Source organism: Canis lupus, chromosome 15 (genome assembly GCF_011100685.1).
Source record: "Canis lupus familiaris isolate Mischka breed German Shepherd chromosome 15, alternate assembly UU_Cfam_GSD_1.0, whole genome shotgun sequence".
Taxonomy (NCBI): Eukaryota; Metazoa; Chordata; class Mammalia; order Carnivora; family Canidae; genus Canis; species Canis lupus.
In genome coordinates, this window is record NC_049236.1 from 40,017,829 (window position 1) to 40,043,673 (window position 25,845).

Consider the following 25,845-nt stretch of genomic DNA (forward strand, 5'->3'; position numbering starts at 1 on the left):
GTCCCATGTCAGGCTCCCTGCATGGAGCCTGCTTCTCCCTCTGCCTGTGTCTCTGCCTCTCTCTCCCTCTCTCTCTGTGTCTCTCATGAATAAATAAACGAAATCTTAAAAAAAAAAAAAGACATGGAATAAATTTAAATGTATTTTACTAAGTGAAAGGAGCCAATTTGACAAGGCTACACACCATATTAAGTCCAACTATATAACATTCTGGAAAAAGCAAACTATGGGAAATGAACTAGGGGTGGTGGAAGCAGAGGAGGGCGGGGGGTGGGGGTGAATGGGTGACGGGCACTGAGGGGGGCACTTGACGGGATGAACAGTGGGTGCTATTCTGTATATTGGCAAATTGAACACCAATAAAAAATAAATTTATTATTAAAAAAAAGCAAAACTATGGAGACAATGAAAAGATAAGTAGTTGCCAGGAGTTGGGGGAGAAGGATGAATAGATGGATTACAGAGAATTTTGGGGGCAGTGAAAATACTCTGTGTGATACCATGTTGATGTGTATGTGTCATTCTACCTTGGTCCAAGCCCATAGAATGGACTCTATCAGGAGACCTTAATGTAAACTCTGGACTGTGAAAGACTATGATGTGTCAATGTGGGTTCAACAGTTGTTGCAACTGTACCACTCTGGTGTAGAATGTTGGTAATGGGGGAGGTTATGCATAAGTCAGAGTAGGGCTTTATGGGAAATCTCTGTACGTTTCCCTCAATTTTGCTGTGAACCGAAAGCTGCTCTAAAAAAATAAAGTCTTAGTTAAAAAAAAATGGAATTCTCTTTTTTTCTTTGTTTCTTTTTTTTGTCTTGTTTTCTTTTTCCTCTCCTCCTCTCCCTTTCCCTTCCCTTCCTTCCAATCTCCTCCCCTCTCCCTTTTTTTCTTCTTTTTCTGGTTGATACCCCTAGAAGCCCAAAGCCAAACAAAGGAAAAATGTTCCATTCCCAAATGAGACGTTATATTCTTCATTCAGAGCTTGCAAATGAAGTGGTCAGACACGGGTTTTGCAACTCCCAGCCCTACACTCGCCTTAAAAATACAATATTGAAAATGGGAAGGGTGAACTACAAGAGTCCTGAGGGCTGAGAGACCAAGCAAGAGCAGCTTTCCAGAGAAGATTGCCTGCATCCTGAGAAGTTTAGAGGGATATTCTCAGAGGGGAACTCTCTGAGAAACCCACAAAAGTGCCCCATGACAGAGAGAAAGGTCTGACCTGACATGAAAGGCTTCTGTGACCCAGCCTGAGTTCTCTGGACTTTGGATTGTTTCACCAAATGGAGAATCCTCAGTCCAAGTCAACGAATGGAGAACTGGGGAGCTCTTTCATTTAACATGTTCTTTGCACTTAAGGACTCTTCTGCCATTGTTTAAATCATCTCTGGGTTTTGTTTACTTTTTATTTCTTAGTCTGCTTTTCTGCAGTGCAGGCAAATATTTTCCTCCCTAATGACCATATTCTTCTTGCATGGAATTTATTCTCAGTAGACAGCTAGCAAAATCCATTCAGCATTTCCCTTGGTTATTAGTTTATTTACTTCAATTGAGTGGATGTTATTTTAAGCCACCTTTCCCCATACATGTTGTATACAAAAGATATTTAAAATATCTCTTATTAACAAGTGCTCCTAAATAGAGGGTTTAAATGTCTCTCCCCAGGGATCCCTGGGTGGCGCAGCGGTTTGGCGCCTGCCTTTGGCCCAGGGCGCGATCCTGGAGACCCGGATCGAATCCCACATCGGGCTCCCGGTGCATGGAGCCTGCTTCTCCCTCTGCCTGTGTCTCTGCCTCTCTTTCTCTCTCTCTCTCTCTCTCTCTCTGTGATTATCATAAAAAAAAATAAATGTCTCCCCCCAGATATCAAATTGTTATGTGCATTCTGATAATCCCGTTATGTTCACTTTCACTTCTCTCAATAGGGAATTAGAAACCGACATATGCTTCAGATGATGTCTAGTTTGATCTTTGGAATGATTAGGGAGTTCACTGGCTTGAATGTCCTGGGTGGGAAGGGGTGAAGCAGAGCTGATATGCAGCCAGGACACATTGATATCACTTGTAAAGTATTAAAATACCTCCATACTTCTTTGTTACTAAACAGAAATTGCCCCATGACCCCCATTGCCTGGCACCTTGGTTTCCCTAGACTTCCCCAGCAGCGAGATGGTTAAGCCTGGTGAGCCTGGGATCCCTGTTTGACTGGGGGTGCCTCGCACAGTATAAGTCTGTCCAGTATTACTAATACCACCACTTGGCTAACGGAATGGAAAGGAATTACTACATGATTAGCATTCCTAAAGGAATCCTGGAAAACTGGACATAATCATAGGGGTTAACATCTATGGGGAACTGTTTTAAAGAACTCTATTAACTCATTCAACACCCTCGACAATCCTATGCTCTAGCTATTATTATTATCCCCATTTTACAGATGAGGAGCTGAGGCCTACATTAGGTTACTTGCCCAAGGTCACACAACTAATAAGTGGAGGAATTTGGAATCGGAACTCAGGCTGACCCCAAAACCAGTGTTTTTTTTTGTTTTTGTTTGTTTGTTTGTTTTTGTTTTTGTTTTTAAATCTCCTTATAGCTCTGACCTTTTGTGAGTCTCTAAGCAAGAAACATTGATTGGGCTCCTGCCATATAGAGTACTGGGAAAAGCACCATGGGTGAAATATAGAAAAATACCTAAATCCTATCTTTTCATAGTTTATCATCTAGCAAATTTGGTCAAGCTCCTCTTCTCCTGATCTGGACAACACAAGTCCCGCATAATCCTATTCCATGTCAGAGAGACCATTTGATGGACAAACTTCAGAGGGAATATTGGGCACATAGGACTTTTATTTAATGGTGTCACTGAAGATCTGAAAGGTAATATTTTCGAAGGTTGCTTTCTGGGACACAGGAAATAGTTTTTTAATGTAGACATTTTGGCTTTTCACATTGAGATGGAAGTTTGTGGCAATGTTTTTCATAAATATGAATTTAAAATAAGGTAGATCAAACTGCATCCCAATAAAATGGACCTGAATATTTCACCCATACAGCTATTGCAACACTCAGAACTTTAGGATGAGATACATGTGTCTGTTTTCAGAAAAAAATTGTCATTTATATAACAATGTAAAGCGCATTTAAGGTACATGTGCTTGGATCCTATAATAAATTTTCTGTGCATTAATGCATGGGATTTGATAAAAAGGCAGTGTCCTCTAAAAGCAAATTGTATTTTTTTCATATATTCAGTTAAGTTGTCATGACAATAATTAGTGTGATATGTTATGAAAGGCATTCATATAAGGACGAAATGCATGAAGCAGACTCCAAACACATAGTACCGGCAAGTTTTTCTGTTATAAATTGAAGCAAGATTTTCATGACATTTGAGAAATGGAGACCCAGGAAGCCAGAAATCAAATAATCTATTCTCTTCTTTGAGATAAGAACTCACTGTTCATATTTACTTCTGCAGTGTGATTTGACTGGCTGGCCCTGATGTATTTAGGAAAACCTTACCTGGCCTCTGCTAGACTATTATACCTATCTTTCAGTGCAACTTACCCATTTTTTCTTAAGAAAAAAAGTATGAAAAAAAAAAGATATTTTAAAGAGAAGATTCAGAAAACAAGACAATCAGATAGTTTATGTATATTCAACAACATTTGGGAACAGGATATCCTGAGCTCTGGAATCTGGTTTCAAGTATTGGGTTCATCCCTTACTAACAGTTAGTCACTCTATGACTCAGTTTCCCTGTCAAATGGCCAGTAGTATCTATTTTGTTAGCCTTAATATTGGTTAAGACTATATATGTATTATTAATATATAAATATATAGGGTTTTCTATATTTGCTTAAATATATATATATAAATGAATATGTATATATGCAATTAATTATAACATATGTAAATAATTGTACCATTCAATGTTAGAAATTTGCCAAATTTTATAAGAATGTGTTATAAACATTAATTTAAAGTCCTAAAACGTGAACTTGGTGTATCTGTTTCTTTGACCTCTTATGTTACTGGGTTTTTGTTTTTGTTTCGTTTCAGAAAAACAGTTTGGGAATTTTGCATTTTCATTTAAAAACTCCAGGTTTAACCACGAAGGGCTAAATGCTTCATATAATATAAATTTGTTTAATTTTGGAATTTTGAAAAACAAGTTATTACATTTTATCTATATATTTTTTTCAAGCATAGCAAATTAAAGCATGGATCTAAGGGGACCATTACTGTTATAGCAAAAGAATCTAATATATAGCTATAATTCTCCATTGCTGTAATTAGTTTTCTTTAAAGACTATGTTTTGGTTGTAAAATATTTGGCATCTGTTGATTTTTAAAATCTCTATTGGATCAGGCCTACCACTAAAAATCTGATGAAAATTATGGATCCTCTCCCCATCCCAGAAAAGAATGTGCATATACAACCAGTTTTGAATGTAATTTTGGGGGGAACTCATGAAGCCCACTTATGGATCCTTGTCCAACTCTCCAGTTCCAGGAAGAACTTCATTTGTTTGTGCCTCAACAGAATAGACTTTGCAGTTCTCACAGAGCTCTCTGGCCTGGCCCAAGTGTGCTGTTAAATGGTTTCATGCAATAGTCTTTCTTGAGTCAGGAAGATGATTGAGATCTTTGGAATAAACTTACCTACCACTCAGGTCTCCTAAGCACTGACCCTTTTCCAACAACCCTTCCCCCTTGGTCAAACATTTTTTTCCTCTCACACCTATTGGTTCAATTAATATTTCTCAAGGGATCCCTGGGTGGCGCAGCGGTTTGGCGCCTGCCTTTGGCCCAGGGCGTGATCCTGGAGACCCGGGATCGAATCCCACGTCGGGCTCCCGGTGCATGGAGCCTGCTTCTCCCTCGGCCTGTGTCTCTGCCTCTCTCTCTCTCTCTCTCTCTCTGTGACTATCATAAATAAATAAAAAATTAAAAAAAAATTAAAAAAAAATATTTCTCAAATACCTAATATGGGCCAAATCATGGGTCAGGTATTGTGATATGCTGAAATATAAGACATGTTCCCTGCCTTCCAGTGGGGAGATGGTTGGACAAATAGACAAATTGTAATATGATGCCATAATGCCATAATAAGGATTATCCAAGTGTATATCCACTTGTATCCAAGTGTCACAGTAATACAAAGGAGGTAGGGCCATATCAAAAGCTTTGATCAGTCAATAGCAGCAATAGTTCAAAATGTCCAGTTTATTAAATCTTTGATAATGGACCAAATTCTAAAGCCAAACTGATCATGGGCAAATAAACACTAAATGACTTTTCACATGCAATAGTCTAAAAATGAGTATTTGCTGAGTAGTTACTAAACTCCAGAATTAAAATGTTATTAAAAATGTTAATTGCAGAGAGTCACCCTCTTCCATTGTCAAATGCCATATAGTCCCATTCAGGCTATGCATGGTGAGTCAAATAGCTCCCGTTCAGAGCACACTGAAAAGGGGAGAACTAATTTTCCTCAGCCTATCATCTAAACAAAAAGCATTTTCCTGAGAAGATTTAGAACACAGCTTTCATCAAGGTGTGGCAGTTCATATTTTACTCCTGAAAACATGGTGAATGAATAAAACATAAGAAAATTTGAATGACAAGCTTGTCTTTAAGAAATTTTACTGGCGACAACACAAATCCTGAACCTCATCTTTCAAATGTCACTTCCTTGGTTGAAGTCATCTGTGAATCCTTCTTTAATAGCCTATGCTCCATGACAGTATCATAATTCTTTGTTGGCCTTTGTTCTGGAGAATGGGAGGTAGGGGGACCATCCCTGCTGCTGCAGACCCAGAAGATAGGAGGCTGCTTAAAGACCTCCTGCTGCACCTGACAACGCAGGGTGCTTAGCAAATCTAAGGTGTATTTGTCCATCAGTTCTTCAACCAAGAGGCCCAATATTTTCAATATTAATTTTATTGAGGGCACTGAATAGCTCAAGGACTTGGAGTGGTATTATGTGGGCAGAGGTTCAGGTGGCCTTAAGAGAGGTTAATTAACTAGACACTACATTTTAGTTCTTGCTAATTATAAAGAGCTGCCAAGAAGAATTAAACTGCAATTTGTAACTCATTTTGATCGTCCTTCTTCGTGACCCTACCTGAGCTAAAATGTGGAGGTAAAGGGAGAGGGAAGCTAGAAGTCAGAAGACAACTTGCAAATATCCTTGGGTCCCAGCAGTGACACAGAGCAGTCCCTGGAGGTAGAACAGGCTGACCTCAGGGCCTGGCCTCAGGTGCTAAGGAGCTGGGGGGGGGGGGGGGGGGGGGGGGGGGGGGGTGATGGCGGTGCAAGGGGGGCGTCGGTGGGTGGGGGAGTGGGGGGATGGGGGGGTGACTGGCTGCTGAGGCCGGGAGGGGCTTGGGGCACAGTGAGGGAGACCGGCCTGCTCCGAAGCCCGTGTCTGGGCGCCACCAGTCTCCTCCTCCTGGATCTGGGTCAGGTTTCCACATTGCTCTGGACTTGGGGGTGGCAATTCAGTGTGGGGCCAGGAGGAGCCAGAGGCTGAAGAGACCTGGAGGGGGCGGGGTGTGGGCTCTCAGGAGGCAAGTTCAAGTCAGGAGGAGTGTCCATGAGAGCCTCAGAGAGCTGAAACCATACGGAGAGCAGGACCATACGGCCTGCATCCACCTAAGCCCACCTGTCGTCCTGTGAGATGGGCAGTAACAATGGGCATCCCCACTTTACAGGTGGGGAAGATGAAGGCCCGGAGAGGGCCTCTGGACCCAGGGTCCTTGGCTGGGGGTTGGTTGACGGCGCCGGCTGAAACTACCAGATCTGTGCACTCTTTTCCTGGGATGGCTCACCCGCTGCGCCCCCGGGGACGACGTGCGGGCACCGGTGTGTCAGCCGCAGCCCCAGCGCGGGTCACCTGCTGCCGCGTCGCGGCCCTCCCGGGGAGCGGGGCGCCCAGGGCGGGGTGGCCAGGGCTGGGGCGCCCAGGGCGGGGGCGCGGGAAGCTGCCCGAGGAGAGCCCAGCGCTACGGTCGCCAGACTTCTCTGCCCTCCCGGTGCCTCGCCCGAGTCGGCACAACCCCAAACGCAGTCAACAGCCGAGGTGTTGGCCGCGGGCGGCTTCCGGGGCCGCGATTCCCGGCGACCACGCTGCCCGGGAATCGCGACCAGTCCAGGGCAGGCCCGGGTCACTCGCGGGGACCTGCAAAACCCGGGTGCTCCCGACCCCGAGGGGTCGCCGGGCGGCCTCCGCGTTTATTCCCCACCCGCCCCCCCGTGCCCCGGGAGCCGCCGGCTTCCCGGTCTCTGTCCCCGCGCCACCCCGGACCCTGAAGGGGTCCCTAAGGCAGAGCCCGCGGCGCGGGATGGCGGGGCTTCGGGGCGGGGGCTGGGAGCGCCGCCCGCGGTCAGTCACTCGACCAGCACCGGCTCGCGCCCGGATGGAGGCAGGGGCAGCGGGTGCGCAGTCGGGCGCCAGCCACGGCCCCGTGGGGAGACAAACGCCCCAAGCAGGGTGACGGGGTGATGTGCTGGCACAGGTCTGGCTGTTCAGGTCAGAAGTCTGTACTTAGCGGTGAAGGACTTGGTTCACAAAAATCCACAGGACTCAGATGCCACCGTCCCCTGGGCTTCGGCCTCGGAGGCAGCCCCTCCTCGACAGGGTCCCCTAGGCTGGGAGTCGCGCCCGAGGGTCACGGGCGGTCGGTGCCACCCCCTGCGTCCCCAGGCGTCCCGTGGAGCTTCGGTCCCGAGGCCGTGGCCCGCTCGGGACTCCCCGATCGCGCGTTTGCCGCGTCGCCCGGTCACCCCCACGCGGAGGGGCGCCCCCTTGGAGGGGACCCAACCCGGGCCCGCCCGCCCTCCCGGCCGCAGCCGCCGCGCGCCCGGCGCCTCCCACTGCTCGCCTCGCTCCTCCCCTCCCTGCCGTCCGCCCTCCCGCGCGGGTTCAATCCCCGCGAGGACCCGGAGCGCGGGGACCCGGCGCGCGGCTGGCCGTCTGCGCCCTCGGTGCGCTCGTCCCCGCGGCCACCCGGGCCGGGGCCCTGCGGGCCGACTGGGCATGCCCAGGAGCGGGGCGGCCGGGCGCCCGCGGGAGCCGAGCGCATGCACTCGCGGGGCCGGGCTCCCGCCGTCCAGGGCCGAGGCGCGCAGGCAGCCGCTCCTGCCGACGCCCGGGGCCCCCTGCGCGGGACGCGAGCGCGGATGGCCTCCCTGGCGGCCCACGGTGACGGTGCGCGGCCGCGGCTCTCGGGGCGGCGGGGCGGGGGGCGCTCCGGGGTGCGGCTCCCGTGGGCGGGCGGGCGGGCGGGGCGGGGGGCGCCCGGGCCCCGCATCTGGGCAGGGGCGGTCCGCGGAGCGCCGGAGGCCGCACACACGCCTAACCGGTAGGTGCCGGGCGGCTTCGGGGCTTCGGACGCGCGCGCGCCGCGGGGAAGGGTGTCAAGTCCGCTTCCAGGGGAGCGAGGCTGGAGGTAGGAGGTCGGCGTTCAGGGAGCGTCTGTCCTGTCCCCGACTGACCTTGGGCGAGTTATTTAAACTTTTTTGATCTTGTTTTTCTCCATCTTTAAATGAGCCATGAGAACAGCCCCCTGACAGATGCCATGTATGGGGTTAAAATAATATGCACCCGAATATGTTTTTAAGGCAAAAGGAAAATCAGCTTGGAAATAAGTTTCATGGACATAGAAGGCATTACTCTCCCACTCCTCCCCTCCCATTTTGACTAAAGAAATATATATTTGTATTATTTCTTTAAAGGCATTGCAGAATTCCGAGGAAAGCAAAATCACAGTATGAAGGTTTCCAGCTCACCTGGAAATCCCAGGGCACTGGGGAAGCCAGCAAGGCTTTTTTTTTTTTTTTTTCCCCTTTTATTAACATTACTGCTTTTGTACGAAAAAGCAATTCTCTGTAGACCTTTCAGAGATTTCGGCAGAGATTGGGTTCTAGGAGGCTGAAACCCAAGCAGTCTCCCCCCACCCTCCCCTGGCTTGCAATCAGTTGCTGTGTGATAACATCTAGTTTTGGGAGTTTTATACATGAAGGTAATGAGAATTGTTGGAGAATGTTGTGCACGGACCTCTCCAAGCCCGGGGTTGGTGGGAGGGAATTTGCTGCTTTTCTGTTTGGAGGCTTCATCTCCAGGCCAGGGATGTCCCCTGCCATTTTCCCAAGGTTAAATGGGTCAGTCTTTTTTGGGGGGAGGGGGGAGATCTAAACTGTTTTAAAATGATCACTCAGGTGGCTCTGAGGGTTTGCAGTTGATCCTTGTGAACTGATAAGGAATTGTGAAAAGATTACGAATTGCATACTAGTGGCTTTTTTTTTTTTTTAAACTTAGTGCATCTTCTGTTGGACTGTGAATTGTTCTTACTCCTGCTGTAGGTTGTACACATAACATTGTCATTCTTAGGTTACCATCTGGGCATAATCCAACATTCTGATTTTTTTTTTTTTTTTTTTTTTTGCGTCTTTGTTGCCAGACATCTCTTTTTACACCTTCTTCTATCAGAGGGATCCACCGTGTTAGATTTCACATGCTCCCCTGTGGATACTGTCAGTGATGGTGATAATCAGTTCTTTAAATGTCTAGAAACTTTAAAAGCTTAACTGGGCACCCAGGTAGAGAAAATGAAGTCAGAAGTCATGAAATTGGTTTTGAAAAGCAAGTATATTTCAGTAATTAAAGGGGTAGATCATTTTTTTCTGGCAGCTAAAAATTACACAGGTTTCTCTTTAGGACCTTAAAGGGAACCGAAACAGATTTCAGTGACTATATATCAATTAGAAGTTGCGCTTGTTTAAATATATTCTTAACACCCTTCTTCCTTCCATATCCATAAAGTAGTGAATGTATTTGACCAACAAAGTACACGTTCATTCTTTGGCCCAAGGCAAACTGACTCAAGACGTGACAAGACAAGTTAGTCCGTCGGGGTTCCCATCCTAGTGAACTTGTTAAGGAAGAACAAATTTGAGCACATTCAGTATATTCCTCACCCACGGAATGCTGTTGAGATCATTATCTGATGAGAGCTTGGTCCAGCTCTGGAACCTTCTACAAGTCATCTCTCTGACAACTGAACTGTTTTAAAAAGAATGTTCCCTTTCAGTTCTGTTGGATTTGGGTTTAGCTGTCACGATGGGGGATGATCTAAGTTTCTTGCCCAGAATTTATAGGGTTCGATTTTTATATTCATTTGACTGACTTAATAAATGCTTAAGTCCTATCTTTAGCACAGGGGCTGCCAAGAGAATGTACAGTTATACTGTAGACTGTATGTTTTAGGTTCCTGAGAGAAAAATTTAGCTTGTGTATGCATTTCATTAGCAGCAGCCTCCAGTAAACCTCATTAGCTTCCCATCTAAATATGCATTTTTGATCCTACATTGGAACTTGTTCTTTCTGTATTTTAGCACGCATTTTTACTTTCAGACAGCCATCTAGACTTATATATTCCAAAAATGTGAAATGAGATGCAGGTAATCAGTAACTGTAACATGTACGCTAACAAATATCTGTTCAGTGGATGATGCAATTTTTATTAGGAAGAGAGGAAAAGGAACAGATGTGTGTGTGGGTAATTCCAGGTGGAAGGCATGGCTTGAGCGAAGGCTAAGAGTCTAGGGGTGACCAGAAGTCCAGCACTTGTGATTAGAAGAGGGCATGGGAGGGGGGCAGGAAAACCAAGCCTCATCACTGCAACAGGCACGTGAAATGAGGCAGAGGAAGGGTGAGAGGAGTTTCCCCTCCTCTCACTTACTTTTGTTGGGGTGATTTCTCAGCGGAAATCCACAGCTCAGATCACCTTTCCAGGGGGCCGTGCCTGTGTGCCCAGCTGCAGGTTAGCAGCTCAAGTATTGAAAACAGAACCCCTCCCGTTCCTGTTTCCCTAGAATGACTCCAGCTGCCTGGCTGCTGGGCTCAAACTGCATGCCAGGCCCTCGCCCGACCCAGGGGGGCCTGAACCAGGGAGATCTCTGTATTTCTCCACCTGAGGAGACACATTTCTGACCTAAGACTTATAATGTGGTTGTGGGCCGGAGTGGGGGGACGAAGAGGTCTTGGAGGAGGAGGGCATTGCGGGGAAGGACAGCTGCGCCAACGGAGGTGGAGGAGAGGGGACGAGTTAGGGGGCATTGCCGGGAGGGACAGCTGCGCCAACAGAGGTGGAGGAGAGGTGGCAGGGGGCATTGGGGCGGCCCTGGGAGGCAGTGACCCCCTGTTGGGGTTGGCCAGGGCCACTGTGCTCCATGTAGGCACCTGGGCCACAATCCTGCAGCCCCGTCTGAGTCCTCCCGGGAACGTAATAACGGTACAGTGGCAAAGGAATTCCGCTCATGGGGCTCAGTGTCCTCGTTCGTGCCGCGGGGCGGTGGCCGGGGTGCTGTGGGTCCTGTGCTGGGTGCACCGGGAGGACTCAGAACCCTGGCAGTCTCACCCGCATGCACTCAGCCTCTAAGGCGCCGAGGTTCCTCTTCGGACACCTGTCTGTCCTTCACCGTGTTCCCCGTCCGCGTGGCACATTCGGACAGCAGGGGCTCTTCCCAGCTGGTTTCTGTGCCCCTGGTCCCCTTTGGCCCCTTACCCCCTGCTCCCATCTCCTCCTGCCCCTGCCACCACAGCCCTCCTCCCTCTCTAGGGGTCCTGGTTACCAAGGGCCTTGGGGAGCTGACTACACCTTTCCAGGTCCCAGCACCCCTGTCTAGGGGCAGGGGGTGGGGGGGCATGACTGATAACCCCAGGCTTCCTCAGGGTCTGGCCCTTGGCCCCACCTCTGAAACACACCACCTCCTCCTTTACCAGGCCACGTCCCTCCTCCTGCCCCTTGCCCCCCACCTCTGCCCCCTTCCCCCCTGCCCCCTTCCCCAGGAGGTCTCAGGGTGAGTTTTCTCCCACCCAGGTCTTCTGTGTGCTGTAAAATCCCAGAGGACATGGCTGTGTATCCTATATCTCTGTGTTCCGGGTGCCCTGCATGGTACCCGACCTGCGACAGGCAATCACAACTTGGCCATTCAACCTTTGGGATGGATGGACCGTGGCAGGGGCAGTACACTGCACACAAGTTTTTAAAAACTCATCTCCCCACTGCAGATGACATGCAAAGTAACTTTTACCTTTGGGAAAAGAGGAATAAGCAAAAGGCAAAAAGCATCCTACACCATTTGGTACAATCAGATGCAGGCAAACTACCTGGGACTCAGGCTTTATTTACAAAATAAATCCAAGGAGGTATTTGATGACTTATTTTTGCCCTCCACCACCTGGCATGCTTGTTACTATGTGATCCAGACACTCATGGTCAACATCGGTTAGGATCCTTTTGATTAAGAAGCTGCAGCCAAGCAGGTACACACTATTCTTTGACCTTCAGCCTTCGCATTGTAAAAGCCTCTTTCTGGGGGTGAGGTTAAATTAAAATTTCATTTTGATCCTGTGAAGAAGTATTTTAATCTTTTCCTTTCAAACATTTCGTTCTTTGTCATAGCCATGTGGAGTTTTCTCTTAGAACATCCCCCTAGACACACGGTTCACGGCAACTAAGGAAGTTTCTAGAACAAAAGAACATATGTTTTTTGAGTGCTCACTGTGTGTCAGGCACTGTTGTAGGTCCTGGAGGTACACAAAAAACGAAAACTGCCTGTTTTCACGAATCTTATGTTGTCCTAATGAGAAATGGATCTTTACCTTCTGGGAAAAATGAAAACAGAATATAGGATTTTCAACACGGAGTCCCATAGGTAAAGGCGGAAAGAAAGGAAAGACTTTTGTCTAATTAGAGCTCATGAAAGGGCTTTTGCCACTGTGGAGACTGTGAGAGTGGAATCAAAGGGAAGCTGAGATAATGAGTATCGGGCACAGTGTTTAAAATTCAGGAACGGTGATTAAAGTATTTGAAAGCCTGCTAGAGGCCTTGACAAACATTCCTTGTGCCTTCTATGCATTAGGCAGAGCCAGGCACTATGGCACGGGATGAATAAAGGATAACTCTGCCCTCCAGGGGTTTGGGTCTAACTCAGGTTCCATGGGTGATACAGAGGCTGCTGCTAGTACGTTTACAACCGGTACCTGCCCTGATGGTCTCCTCGTGCTGTTGCAAAAATCACATGAAAGCACAAATGCAAACATTTTATGAAAACACAGAAAGCCCTATTCGCCATTTAGCATCCCGCACGACGATTGGTTGTTTTAATTGTAGTGGTAAAGAGATCTGTGTTTATGGGAAGGGCTGCATTGAGTGGAAATACACTTTCTGCCCTTAAATGATTCATCAGCACCTTAGTGAGACCCCTGGAGGCACCAGTTTGACCCCTGGAGGCACCAGTTCCTACCTGGGGCTAGCCTGTGTCCCCTGTATGTGGTGGCAGCCGACACATTTTTGAATGCATGAATTTCAGTCACGACTAAAGGGAGGAAGTCGTAGCCCAGGGAGATTAGCTGATGATAGGCAGGTCCTATGGCCTGGCAGAAAGGGCGGGTCTTGAATATTAACTTTTCTGTAAGCCTCTAAAATATACAGCAAACATGGAATAAATCACACCAATACTTCTGAGGCCTATGTACATACACACATATCATTATGTGGGTATTTTTTTTTATTTTTACTAGTAGCTTCTCTAGAACCTCTTATAAACAATTTAAAGTGATTTAAAAAAATCAGATGCAGTAGGTAGCTCATGCTAAGTGAGAAATATGTATTTTGAAAATGAAATAGTATTTCCAGTGCACTAGTGTGGATAGTTATGAAAGGAATTGTAGGGTGTTTATTATTGTATAGTCAGTAGTTACGTATCATTTGTCTTTTTGGTGAATTCTTGTTTCATCTGTTCATGTGTGCAAGAAGATTTATGATACGATTTTGAGGGTTTAGTGAAAACATTGTCTTTCCTTTTTAAAAAAATCCGCATCCTTTTGTTGTTGTTGGTGGTGTGGTGAGATGTTTTCCCAGGCTTTGTGGATTCCAGGAGAGGGCTTTACCTCAGTCTGGAGTCTCTCTACCAGCAACATTGGCACCAGCTAAAAGTCTATTCAAAATACAATTATCAGTTTTATCTCAGTAAAACTTTAAAAAACAAAAAGAAAAGAAAAGCCAAATTTAGGTCCACCCAAGACTTACAAAATCAAGATCTTTATTATTTTTTCATTTTAATAAGATGCTCAAGTGTTGTATGACCTTAAATTTTCCTTATTTTTACTAAATTTTTGCTTATTCAACCAGTTAGTGTGTGTTGAATCCACCACCACCATATGCTGGTGGATTTGTCAGTTTCTTCCTGCAGTTCTATTAATTTTTGCTTCATGTATTTTGAGGTTATTTTATTTTAAGCACAGATGTAATATTTTTTGTATCTTCCTGAGGCATTGAGCTTGAACTTTTTATCATTATTAATTGACTCTTTGTATCCTTAAGGATGCTTTTTGCCTTAAAGCCTTTTTAATCTAAAAATAGCATAGTTACTCTGGCTTTATTTTGGTTAGTATTTGCTTGTTTTTTTTTTTTTTTTGTATCTTTTACTTTTAACATTTCTGTATGCCTATGTTTTAGGCATTTCTTTTATAAATAGCATTTTTTTTAAAAGAAATCTTTCTCACAATCTCTTAAATAGCAAATTTGGACCATTTACATGTATTGTGATTGCTAATCTATTTGAACTGAATTCTTGCATCTTACACTGTATTTCTTTGTTTTGTTTTTTTATTCCTATGCTTTATTCCAATTTGTTTCCTTTTTCTAAGTCAACTTTTTTTTTAATTGTTAAATCCCCTCTCTCATTCTTCCCCACCATGTGTCTGTTTCTCCCTTGAGCAGGATAAACTGGTTTGGAAATACAGTCTATTTCTGTTGTTTTAATAATTACTCTTCTACTTTCACTTACATCATACCTAACAAATCCTATACTTATTCATTACACTTTGTTTAACTCTGATATGTTGACCTCTCCCCTGAATAGCCCTTTGACTTTGAGTACCCAACTCCTGGCTCATATACTTTTGTTATTTAGTATTTTAGTTCTATTCTTTGTTCTTAAATCTCCCAAATGAGGCATTATAATGATAATTTTATATCGAAAATTTTTGTTTAGGTTTGCCTACGTATTTCCTAGAATTCTGCAGCTAGTGGAAAGAATAAATAGGTGCAGTGCTTCCTTTATTCTCTCCTGTGGTTAAGATGAAAGTAAGATAGAGTGAGTGTTGAAATGGGTGATGTTTTATTTTATTACATGAGCATTCTGTTGAGGAGTATACCCAAAATAATTTGAGACCAAAAAAAAAAAAAAAGTGTGTTAGTTTGGTCACAACATTTCTGTTAACAGAAACACACAAGATGATGTCCACCTTGTTCCCTGTAGAACCTCAATGCTTAGCACATCAGATAAATGACCGTCAAAGATTTAGCACCAGATACCAGAGGAATCCATCTGAGCTTGTGATATTAATCTGCCCTCCTTCTGTCTTCCCCTCTGTCCTCAAATAGTTTCTCACGTAGGACTAAACCTGGGCTTTAATTCCAGGCTCATGACTTCTCAGAAGTATGAGTATGTGCACGTTCCCTAATTATGTGAACCTCTAGTTCTTCATCTGTAGAGTGGAATAACCATACATACCTTAAAAGAGCTGTTTTGAAGCTTTACGTGAAATATGGACGTAAATGAAATAATCAATGTTTAGCATAGCGCCTGGTAAAGAGCCAGTACTCAATTACTGGTGTTGTCTGATTCCACCACCATCTCCTTTCCTTAGATGTTTTTATAGAATTTGCATCCCTGGTTTGCCCTGTCATGATTTCTGCCCCTCTTTATTTCTTTTAAAAAAATTACTGTGAGTCATAGCATAACTACGGATGGGGGAGAGAGAAATTTATAGTTTAATGAGTACTTATAAAAGGACTACTGTGTGACCACTACCTAAGTCAAAGCACAGAATATTTCCAGTCCTGCAGAACCTACCCACCTACCCATACCTTCTCCTGAGTCAGAGATGGTCCTTGTCTACTGCACAGAACCACATGCTGACTTCTGTCCTAATTTTTTTGTTACTCTACAGTCTTACCATCCATATATGCATCTCTAAAGGATATAATTTAGTTCTATGGTGGAAATTTTCATCAGTAAGTTCGGGGTTGCTTCTTTCATTCAACAGTGTTTGTGAGATCTACCCATAATATTTTGTGTAGCTTTATTTCATTTATTTTCTTTGCTGTATGGCATTCCATTTTGTGGCTATCCTCTGTTCTCTCGAAGTACAAAATAAATCATAGCCTACACTAATTGAACACCTTGTATGTGCTACCTTACAAGGTAAGTGTCTTCATTATCTCACCATACATACAAGGAAACAGAGCTACAGATGGATGAAGTGATGTGCCCAAGGGTTAGAGCCAGGTTGTCTAATGTAGATGCTGACCCCAAAACCCACAAGATTTATTAATCTCATTCACAGTCTCAAATTTTCCCACTAGTTACCTGATTTTTTTTCTTTACCTACAATAGGGCCTTATAGGATTAAATAGATATTTAGACCCTATCCTCAAAAAACTCTAGCATTTTAATTTTAATTCCTATAGAGGGGAAGCACCTTCTGTTACATAGAATGCAGTAACTTGTGCCATAATTGCCACAAGTCTTTATACTTTTGTCCTTTGAGTCTTTCAGAATATTGCCACCAAAATAATGCCCTAGTTTTAACATTCAGCTTTTATTAAAATTTCAGTAGTTTAACCATTAAGTTTTATTTATGGCCTCTTCCCAAGCATTCATTCCTTATTCAACATCCTGCTTCTTTGTTGATTGCCGATTTCTAAGTACACTTTTCTCCTTCATTTGTTTCCTCTTCCTCCCATGCATAGCCACTTCTAAGCTTGTGAATTTTTCTCTATATATACTTATTTATATATCACCTTTGATGCCGTTGACCTTTTCCCTTGCAGTTCTCCTCCCTTCCAAAAATCTTTTAAGGACAGATCATTAGCAAGTGGTTTACAAAGAATTAGAAATGACAACCTTAGAGCAGTTAGATATGTTTTAGGTCTGGATTTTGGTGATTCAGCCAATTCCACAAACATATACTGAATTATTTGCTAACTATGCATTTGTGTAGCCTACTTATTTGTATTAACCATATCCCATCAACCCACCCACCACCAAAAAAAAAAAAAGTGAGATAAGCATTATTGTCACCATTTTCAAGTAGAAATGGCCAACTGCTTGACTAATTTATGAGAGTTTATGTGCAGCAGAACGGGGCTTCAGACACAGGCCTACGGACTCCCTGCCCACTGTTCTTCCTCTGATCTCAGCAACCTCTAATGAAGGATACTAACAGAAAAGGGAAATAGTCATTTGTTTATTTCTTTTTAAATTTCATGCGTCCTTTTTTTTTTCTTTCAACGAATGAACATGTTCTAAAGATTCACCTGATGGCAGGCACAGCACTAAGTTCTGGAAATCGCAAATTGAATAGTGAGTGGCTGTGTCCTTGACAAGCCCGCGGTTTAGATGTGTGTGAACCAGTGTGGTCTTTCCTGCTCAGTGCTGGTGGGGGTGTGTCTGAGGTTCCAGAAATACCCTAGAGAGTGCGGATGCTCTGGGAATGTTTCTTAGAGGAGAATGTGGCCACATGCACTTGCTGAAATTATTTTTCCCCACATTAAAAATAGTTTTAAAATATACATTTTTTTTTAACATTTTACCTTCCTGTCTGTGGACCTACAGTGGCCTTGATGTGCCTTCTGAGGGTCCTACTACCATTTCTCTGCCCTCTGGCTCACCATCTGCTTTGTTAATGTTTCCCAACTGCTTTGAAACCATGGGCACATTAGGGATGCCTGCAGATGCTTCTCATTTCCTTCCTTCTGTCCACGTCCCCGCTGTTCTTTCCTTCTAAGGGCATTCACACACCATACCATCTTCTTGACCCCGGTCCACATCATGGTCTCATTAAAATCTGACTCTCAGAATGTTTCTGTAAACCCTTCTCTTTGAGCGCAATTAACTTAACTCCTAATAATTATTTCTTCCCCTCCAACCTTTGATTTTCACCATTTTATAGATCAGGGTTTTCCAAATATTACATAATATTCAAATAGTTCTTTTAGATCAGTTTGGTAACCATTATCATAATGACTCTTTGTCTCTAACCTGGTAGAGTTTTATCTTAGAAAATATATATTTATTTGATATTTTAAAACCACTTGCCCTGCTGTGTTTCATACACAATTTGAAGTCATTCTGATCTCGATGTGGGCTCCATTCTAGCCTGGTGTGAGCCTGGGGCCCGGGGACCTCTCAGCCTTCCCGTCAGAGACTGGGGTGGGGCGGACGGGGGTGATGCCTACCCTGTCCTACCTCATGCGCGATGCGATGTGGAGGAGAATACTAAGATGCTGTGTCCGTGGAGTGTTTGGGTTTCTGCACCTAGAACATTTTCTGCTCACAATTTGGTGCGGGCTGTTGTACCTTCCCCGAAGGGCACCGTATCACTTTTGTTGTGTCCCCAGCAGCACTTGCCCCGTGGCCCGGCTGCCCTCACTTGTCATGATTGCGGGATGATTGCGGCGGCCCCAGAAAGGAGTCTCTCTGCCTCTCAGCTTGCTTCTTCCCGTCTGTTTATATACACATGTCAAGTGTATATAAATTATATATATATATATAGTGGCGCCCAACTGAGATTGCCTGTGTGGGGCAACAGTCTGGGATGTTTGTTGGGTGTTCCAAGCACCTGGCACTGAGCACTAGCTAAGCATCAATGAGCGAACTAAGGAAGGCGCCTGAGACGTCCCAGAACAGGGAGCCGGGTAGCCTACCAGCACTCATTTATTTGTGCTGTGTTCAGGGTATCTACCAGGGTGTAATCAACCTTCTGTTTTATTTTTTTTTTCAACAGACAGAGATGTGAGCAGTGGGAGTTATAACCTTTCCTCTGCGACGACAGGCAGCTACTACAGTTGTGTCAGCCAGATCACCATAGGTGAGCAATTTTGACATGTTGTTTTGTAGAACTTATTATTGCTTGGAAATGCCTGGGGTGGGGTTGCTGAGGAGGGAGTAGAAAACATATTAGCAGGGGCCTGTATTTTCAGAATCAGAGCTAATACTCAGTGAACTTACCTTGCTAGAGCACCCTCTTGTGGATTCTTACTGCTTTTGCATAGATCACAGGTAGCTCAAAAAAAAAAAAAAATCCCCATGTTTGCCCAACATTTCATCATTTGCTTTGATTCATTAATTTGTATATCACCTGTATTATTATGTGCTTAATTATAAAATTGATTTCCTTTTTAAGATTTGTATTCATCTATTGCTGGTATTGGCCATTAATATACATTATTTTGTTTAATTGGGACTAAATGAGGAGGGTACTATTCAAAACTCAGTAATGTGGACACCTGTAAAAAGAAAGAATAATTATGAACCCCTAGAATTTATTTAAATTATTTTTATTATTATAATGATACTTAAGTGTGTTCAAACATAAAACTAAGTATAGGAACCTTATGGCCATATTAATAGCCATACAAATCAAGTTGAATTTACAAGTAAAACTTAAAACATTGACAAGCAAAAATATTACAAATATATCACATTAATTTAATATGCTAGACATTGTTTTGCTGAGGGACAGTTACTTGTAATGCAGTGTGGTGCAGCAGCGTGGAGTCTTTGAGTTCAGTACAGCTTTTTTGCTAGGTATTCATGATAACTCTGTTCAGTCTACTATGAAACCTCTGCAAATGCTGGTGAGGTTATTGGATTTTCCCTTGGTATGAAGGTGCCTGGCCACATCCATCTGCCTCATCTCTTACTGGGTTTACTGATTGGTGCCAACTTGATGGAAACACAAAAGCAAATCTAGGTGCTAAAATTAAGTGGTGGAACTGGGTCCACAATATGTGTCTATGACTTTTTAAATGATTAACTTTAAAATGAAAAATTAAAAAAGAAAAGTTCTTAAAAAATAAATTAAAAAAAGAAGTTCTTGTGGAGTGTTCATGGACCCTGGTTTGAAAACACTAAATAACTGGCAATCACTTCCTAAAGACATTTGTTAAGTAGAGGGAGGTTCAGAGGAGGAGGGTGACAAGATGAATACATGAATGAAAGGGATTCTGATGGTGAACAAGACGGATTTCGTGGGGCTGGGGGTCTGGTGTCATAACAGAATAAGTGGCTGTGACTTTGCTTTTGACATGGGACAGTAATGGACTTGAGAGGTGGGATATGAGCAGGTCTGGAGGTAGAGATGTGGGAGTGCTGGCAGGACTAGTCATTGACTGGCTGGGGGAAAGACAGGTGTACCTTGAGACTTTGGGTCAGGGTGACAGGGGGTCTGAGCCACCCCTAGAAATACAGCAGACAGGAAGAGGACTTGATGGCTTAGACGGTAGCTATGTCAGACTTGAGGTGCCTGAGGAGCACGTGGGAGCTTTCTCGGTGCTAAGCACTGTGCTGGGTGCTTTTTCTGTACTTACTCATTTACTCGTCACAAAAATCTTCCAGGTCAGATACTATTATTTCCCCCATTTTTTTCAGATGAGGAAACTAAATTCTAGAGAGGTTAACATGTTACAGAGGGATCCATGGGTAGGAGCAGCTGGAATTTGAACCCAGGTAATCTAGTGCCCATTGGACAATGCTCTTGCTATTTGCCACAGGCCTAGCATCCTTTCCTGGTCTTCTTGGGTTCCTAGCTCCAAGTCCAATGTATGTGGAGGTTCTCCCCACCCCCCACCAGTACCAAGCAATTTTTAGACACCAGCGGGGTTTTTGATATTTCAATTCAGTTCTGACACCAAAAATCGCCTTCATTGGTAACAAGACACCCATGTCACTTCTATGGTTCTGACACATTTTCAGCAACTGTGGATGAAGACCAGATGTATCTGGAGAATATATTTTGGTCATCTCAATGACCAAGTATCTATTTCTTCCAAGTCTTTATGTTGTACCTTGTCTAGTCAGCCTCAGCCACCATGTTAGCGTGTTATGGGTTGAACTGTGTCCCCTGAAAGTCCTAACCTCTGAATGTGACTTTATTTGGAAATGGGGTCTTTGCAGATAGAATCAAGTTAAGAAGAGACTCCATTAGGGTGGCCTTCTAATCCAGTATGGTGGGTGTAGAGGAGAAGACACATGGACACACGGGGAAAAACATTGCATGATGGTGCAGGCAGAGATTAGAGGGATGTGTGTGCAAGTCAAGGAATGCCAAGGATTGCCAGCAACCTCAGAAACTAAGAGAAAGGCATGGAACAGGCTCTCCCTAGAGGCTTCGGAAAGACCACGGCCCTGCTGACATCTTGATTTCAGACCTCTAGCCTTCAAAGCTGTGAGAGAATAAATTTGTTTTTTATAAACTGCCCAGTTTGTAGTCCTTCATCAGCAGCCCTAGATGATGATACAGCAGGTCCTCCCAGTGCAGAGGTGCCTCTGAGGGGAGGTGGGCATGACACACAGTTTTCTCAGAAGGTGATGGGGTCACCAAAAGGCTCTTTAATGTTGCTTCAGTTCCCTGACCCAAAGTGTCTGAAACCATAAGGAAATTTATTTCACATAACAGGAGGCCCAAAGGCATGTTTGTCCTTGGGACAGGTTCAGGAAGCTGCTCCATGATGTTGCCAAAGATCTCCTTCCATTTGCCTTCTGGTTGAGTTTATGTTAGTACAGCAGCCAGGTAGCTGCCATTGTTCCAGGCATTGTGTTCAGGCACAATGATCACAGGAGAGGAGCTTTGGAGCCTTCCTCGGGCTTTCCCTTGCGGAGCTGACACCTTCTCCTGAAGCCCCCACACACTGCTCCTATCCCATTGGGCAGGGGTGGATCTCACGACCCCCCCCCACCTTGAACCCATCATTGGCAGGGGAGATGGGGAGGTAAGAGTCTCCTTGGACACGTCAGAGTTTCTGGGGAGGGAAGGGGGCAATGTCAGCTTTCCCAGTGGCTGATGGTGTGGGGGGGGTAGGTATGCCGAATGCCCAAAGTGGGCCTCTGCTGGGAGGAGGGAGAGGGGTGATTTTGCACTGACATCAGGCACTGTCCATGCCCCACAGTCTTTTTTTTTTTAATATTTTATTTATTTATTTGAGAGAGCAAGAGGGAGAGAGAGAGAGAATGAGCATAGGAGGGACAGTGGGAGAGGGAGAAGCAGCTCCCTGCTTAGCAGGGAGCCCAAGGCAGGGCTCCATCCCAGGACCTGAGCCAGAGGCAGGGCCTAACCCACCGAGCCACCCGGGCACCCCCCCACTTCCCACCATCTCTCTGGTACAAAGAACTTTAGCAATATTTATAGCAAAAGAAGAAAATAATGAACAGCTTTAGTTAGACTTGAAGTTCTAGGGGGAGGACGGATCTCTGGGTCACACAGCAGTTTCTTTTTTTAAAAGTTCTTTTTGTTCTCTTTCATCTCCTGCACCTGGGTTCTTCTCTTACTCAATACTTACTCATCCATTTCATTTAAGAAAATAGCATTCCTGTGGGCTTCCTGTGAATACAAGAGCCCATGTTCTGTCCAAAGAAGTGTTGGCGAACAAACAAAACAACAGCTAAGGAACAATAACAATGACGACAAAGACAACTGGGAACAGAAGAAGACTCCTTCTGGAATCCATGTATTCATGAGACATGGACAACTCCTCATGTTCTGATGGTGAACTCTGATTCTACCCATGTGTGAGAGATTTTAAAACATCAGAGTTAATGAACAGCTTTTTCTAAAACAGCTTACAGTTTTGAATGTTCCTTATATGTCTCCTTTCACAATTTTGGGTGAGATGTTGACCTAGAACTCCCAGGGACCTGAAACCCCTGCTCCGACCCCACTCCCTCCCCACCCCCCGCCCAGGGACAGGTTGATGGATGAGGGACAATGGCTTGGCTGCCAATGTGACATTTCTGTTACTTGGCTCTTGGACATTTGGACGCCAGCTGTTCCCCTGGATGGTTGGTTACCCCTTCAAAATACTTTGACCTCATTGCAAATCCAGGCTGGTATGTTTATATTCCATTATAATCATGCAGATATTATCATATAGTTAATTTCTATCAATAGCATGGTTTAAAATTTTTGCTAAAGAACTCCATTTCTGAAGGAAATGATGTGGTCATTTTCTAAACAAAAAAAGGGGGGGGAGGAGCTTGTTAGCTATGTGAACAATGTCTTTTCAAATCAACGATACATGATAAGTCAGCTATCCTTTTATTAAAGAAATGGTAAAATCTGGAATTATGGAGAATCCAGATTTCCCTGGGACTTTTACACATGACACTTCTGTGCTGTGCTCTATTTGGTATCATGACTCCAGAGAGGAGCTTGGGAATGTGGAAAGGGAAAGAGGAGTTTGAGCACATTTCCGAATGAAGCAACAGGCAAGGGAAAAACATGGTCTGATAGTCACTCTACTGTAAAAGGGTTCCCTGGTAACGCCTCTTCAAGTTTTTAATACAAACATAACGAAAGCCAAGTTAAATGGAGAATCCTGGAATTTCATTTCTAGGGCCCAGTGAGCTCTGGGAAAGTATTGATCACACAACAAATTTGCATCCGCGGTTTAGTCCAGCAAGCATGACCAGGGCAGCCCTGGGCTCGGGAGCATTCGGTTCAGAGTTCCAAGCCCTGAGAATCTGTGTTCCTGTTGGCCATCACTGGCGGCCCTGGGGCCCTTACTCAGGAGGGATGCACTCACCTTCATCACCACTCTGTTCCACATCCTAGAACTCACCTCTTAGGAAGGCGACTTACCCAGAAGAGTCCAAACAATCCGATAGGCCAATTCTCAAGTGTGTCACCATTTCCCTTTCCTCTAGCATTCTTGTCCATTGGGATTGGTCTGTGAAAAGTTGTTCAGGAAGGAATAAACAATATGAGGGTGATTTGTAGGGGGATGGGCCCCGTTTCAAGGCCCCCTGGAACCCCTCTTGCCACTTGCTCTCTTCACACCCATGTTGTCTTCAGTGAGCCTGGGCTTGAATCTTGACTGTTACTTCTGTGGAGCTTTGCTCTTGGAGAAGTAATAATGTCCTTTGGCCTCAGTTTCCTTATCTGTCAAATGAGAATATTAGTATCTGCCTGGCAAGGTTATTGCGAGGTTTGAATGAGGTGGTGCTGGTAGTCCCTTAGGATGATGCCGGTAAGTGTTAGGCAGTATTAACATTTTTAGTGGATTTATTATTTTGTGCCAGCGAAATATTATTTGTTTCTAGGCCTCACCCATGACTTCTATGTGGGTAACTGCTAGATTTATAGCTCTGGTCCTATTTCTCTTAATCCTCATTTCCAAATATTTCCCCCAGCTACCTTCCAGATATTTCCACATAGATACTTCCACTGAAACTCAAACTCCTCGTGTCTAAAAACACAGCCAACCTTACTCAGCCCTTGCAAGGCCAGTCGTTCTGACTGCCATGGTGAGGATGAGGAAATTCTGTTTGCCGCAAGTCTTCTCAGACATCTTGCTAGGGAGGGACAGACCTACCTGGTAGCCCTGAGCTCCTTTCTTTAGTCCACGTCATGTATCTCTTTGGACTTCTCCTTTTCTCCTGTCCACACTTACATTCGGTCCCTTGAGAATGCCTCCCTAGCCTCTCCTTTACAGCTTGCTGCATCTACAGCTTGTTGCATCATCTCCTGGCTGCTGGCATCTAGGAACCCAGTGAACAGTGGAATCTACTAGGTGCCAGCTCTGAGCCCAGCTTTGTGTTAGGTACTAGTGGGAGAGGAGGGAGGAAAAGAGCCAAACGGACTTTGGGAGAGAGTTTCAAAGACAACTGACACACCGTCAAACCTTGAGGGAGGTTCGGTTCATGAGGGATCCAGGCATAGATAAAATAAAAGACTTGGCTGTAAAATGTAGGTAGGGATTGTTTGACCTGTACCCTGTTCCCGCATTTCCAGTGCAGTGTGGGTGGGTTGCCCCTGACACCATGGTTCAGGCTGTAGAATCTACACAGGTGTCCTCCCTTGTTACCTCTTCTGGGCTTCCTTGATTCCTCGACCCACCCTCCCCAGTTCAGACTTTCTTTTCTGACACCTCCAGTCCCCACGTCACCAGCACTCTTGAGTGGCCGTTACTTCATAAAGGCTTCAAAAACTTTGGGGGTGACAGGGGAGGCCTCCCAGGAGAGATACCCGCCCAGAGTGAGAAGGGACAGATTCTGGCTACTTCTGCTGCCATTCGATGATGGGATCCTCGGCTCACAAACTTTCAGGGATATTGTTTTGCTTGCCAAAAAATTCCGTTTTCTTACATTGGCATTTAAGACCCTCAACCCTGTATATCAACCTACCTTTCCATCTTTGCTTTTTATTTCCCTTCCAGATTAAACTCCTATTCCTAAATTCTCTATCCAGGTTGCAAATATAAAGGCTTGGAGAAGTCAGGAATGGAAGATAAATGAGGGAAGTGGGCTGGAACTAAGAAATTAGGGAGTGATGGGAACTGCGGCCCACTGCAATTCCCTCCGTCTCGTGCACTCGAAGAGGGGAGCTGCTGTGGTCACTCTGGCCAACACTTGCCATCTGGGAATGGGGTCCCGTGTTGCTTGTCTTTAGGAGAAGATCAAGAGAGATGTTTCAAGAGAAGCCAGAAAGCTGGATTCTCTTAAGGACTTTCTAGATTTTTATTGTTGTTTATTTGAATTTGCATTTTATTTCCAGTTAAGGCAAGCACGGGCTACGTAAAACATATCTGCAGAACAGATGTATCCCTCTGTCTCCTCTGGCCTCTGGGTCACAGCCCTTGCCTATAAGGCTGAGTTCATACCACCCTCTCCGTGACCTAGTCCCTCTAACTAGGAGCGCTTCCTCCCATGAGATCCTGCGGGAACTTCTCTGTACTGCTTTAAACTGTTTCTTTCAACTTACTTTGT

At 44.8% G+C, this 25,845-nt stretch overlaps 1 protein-coding gene across 1 annotated transcript in view; it reads left to right on the forward strand.

The window, feature by feature from the left end:
- Positions 1–18,873: 18,873 nt before the first annotated feature.
- The window catches only part of ANO4 (anoctamin 4), a 404,256-nt gene continuing 397,284 nt past the window's right edge, over positions 18,874–25,845 (forward strand). The window contains exon 1 of the mRNA XM_038558801.1: positions 18,874–18,952. The gene's annotated coding sequence lies outside the window, so the exon portion shown is untranslated. The remainder of the gene's footprint in view (positions 18,953–25,845) is intronic.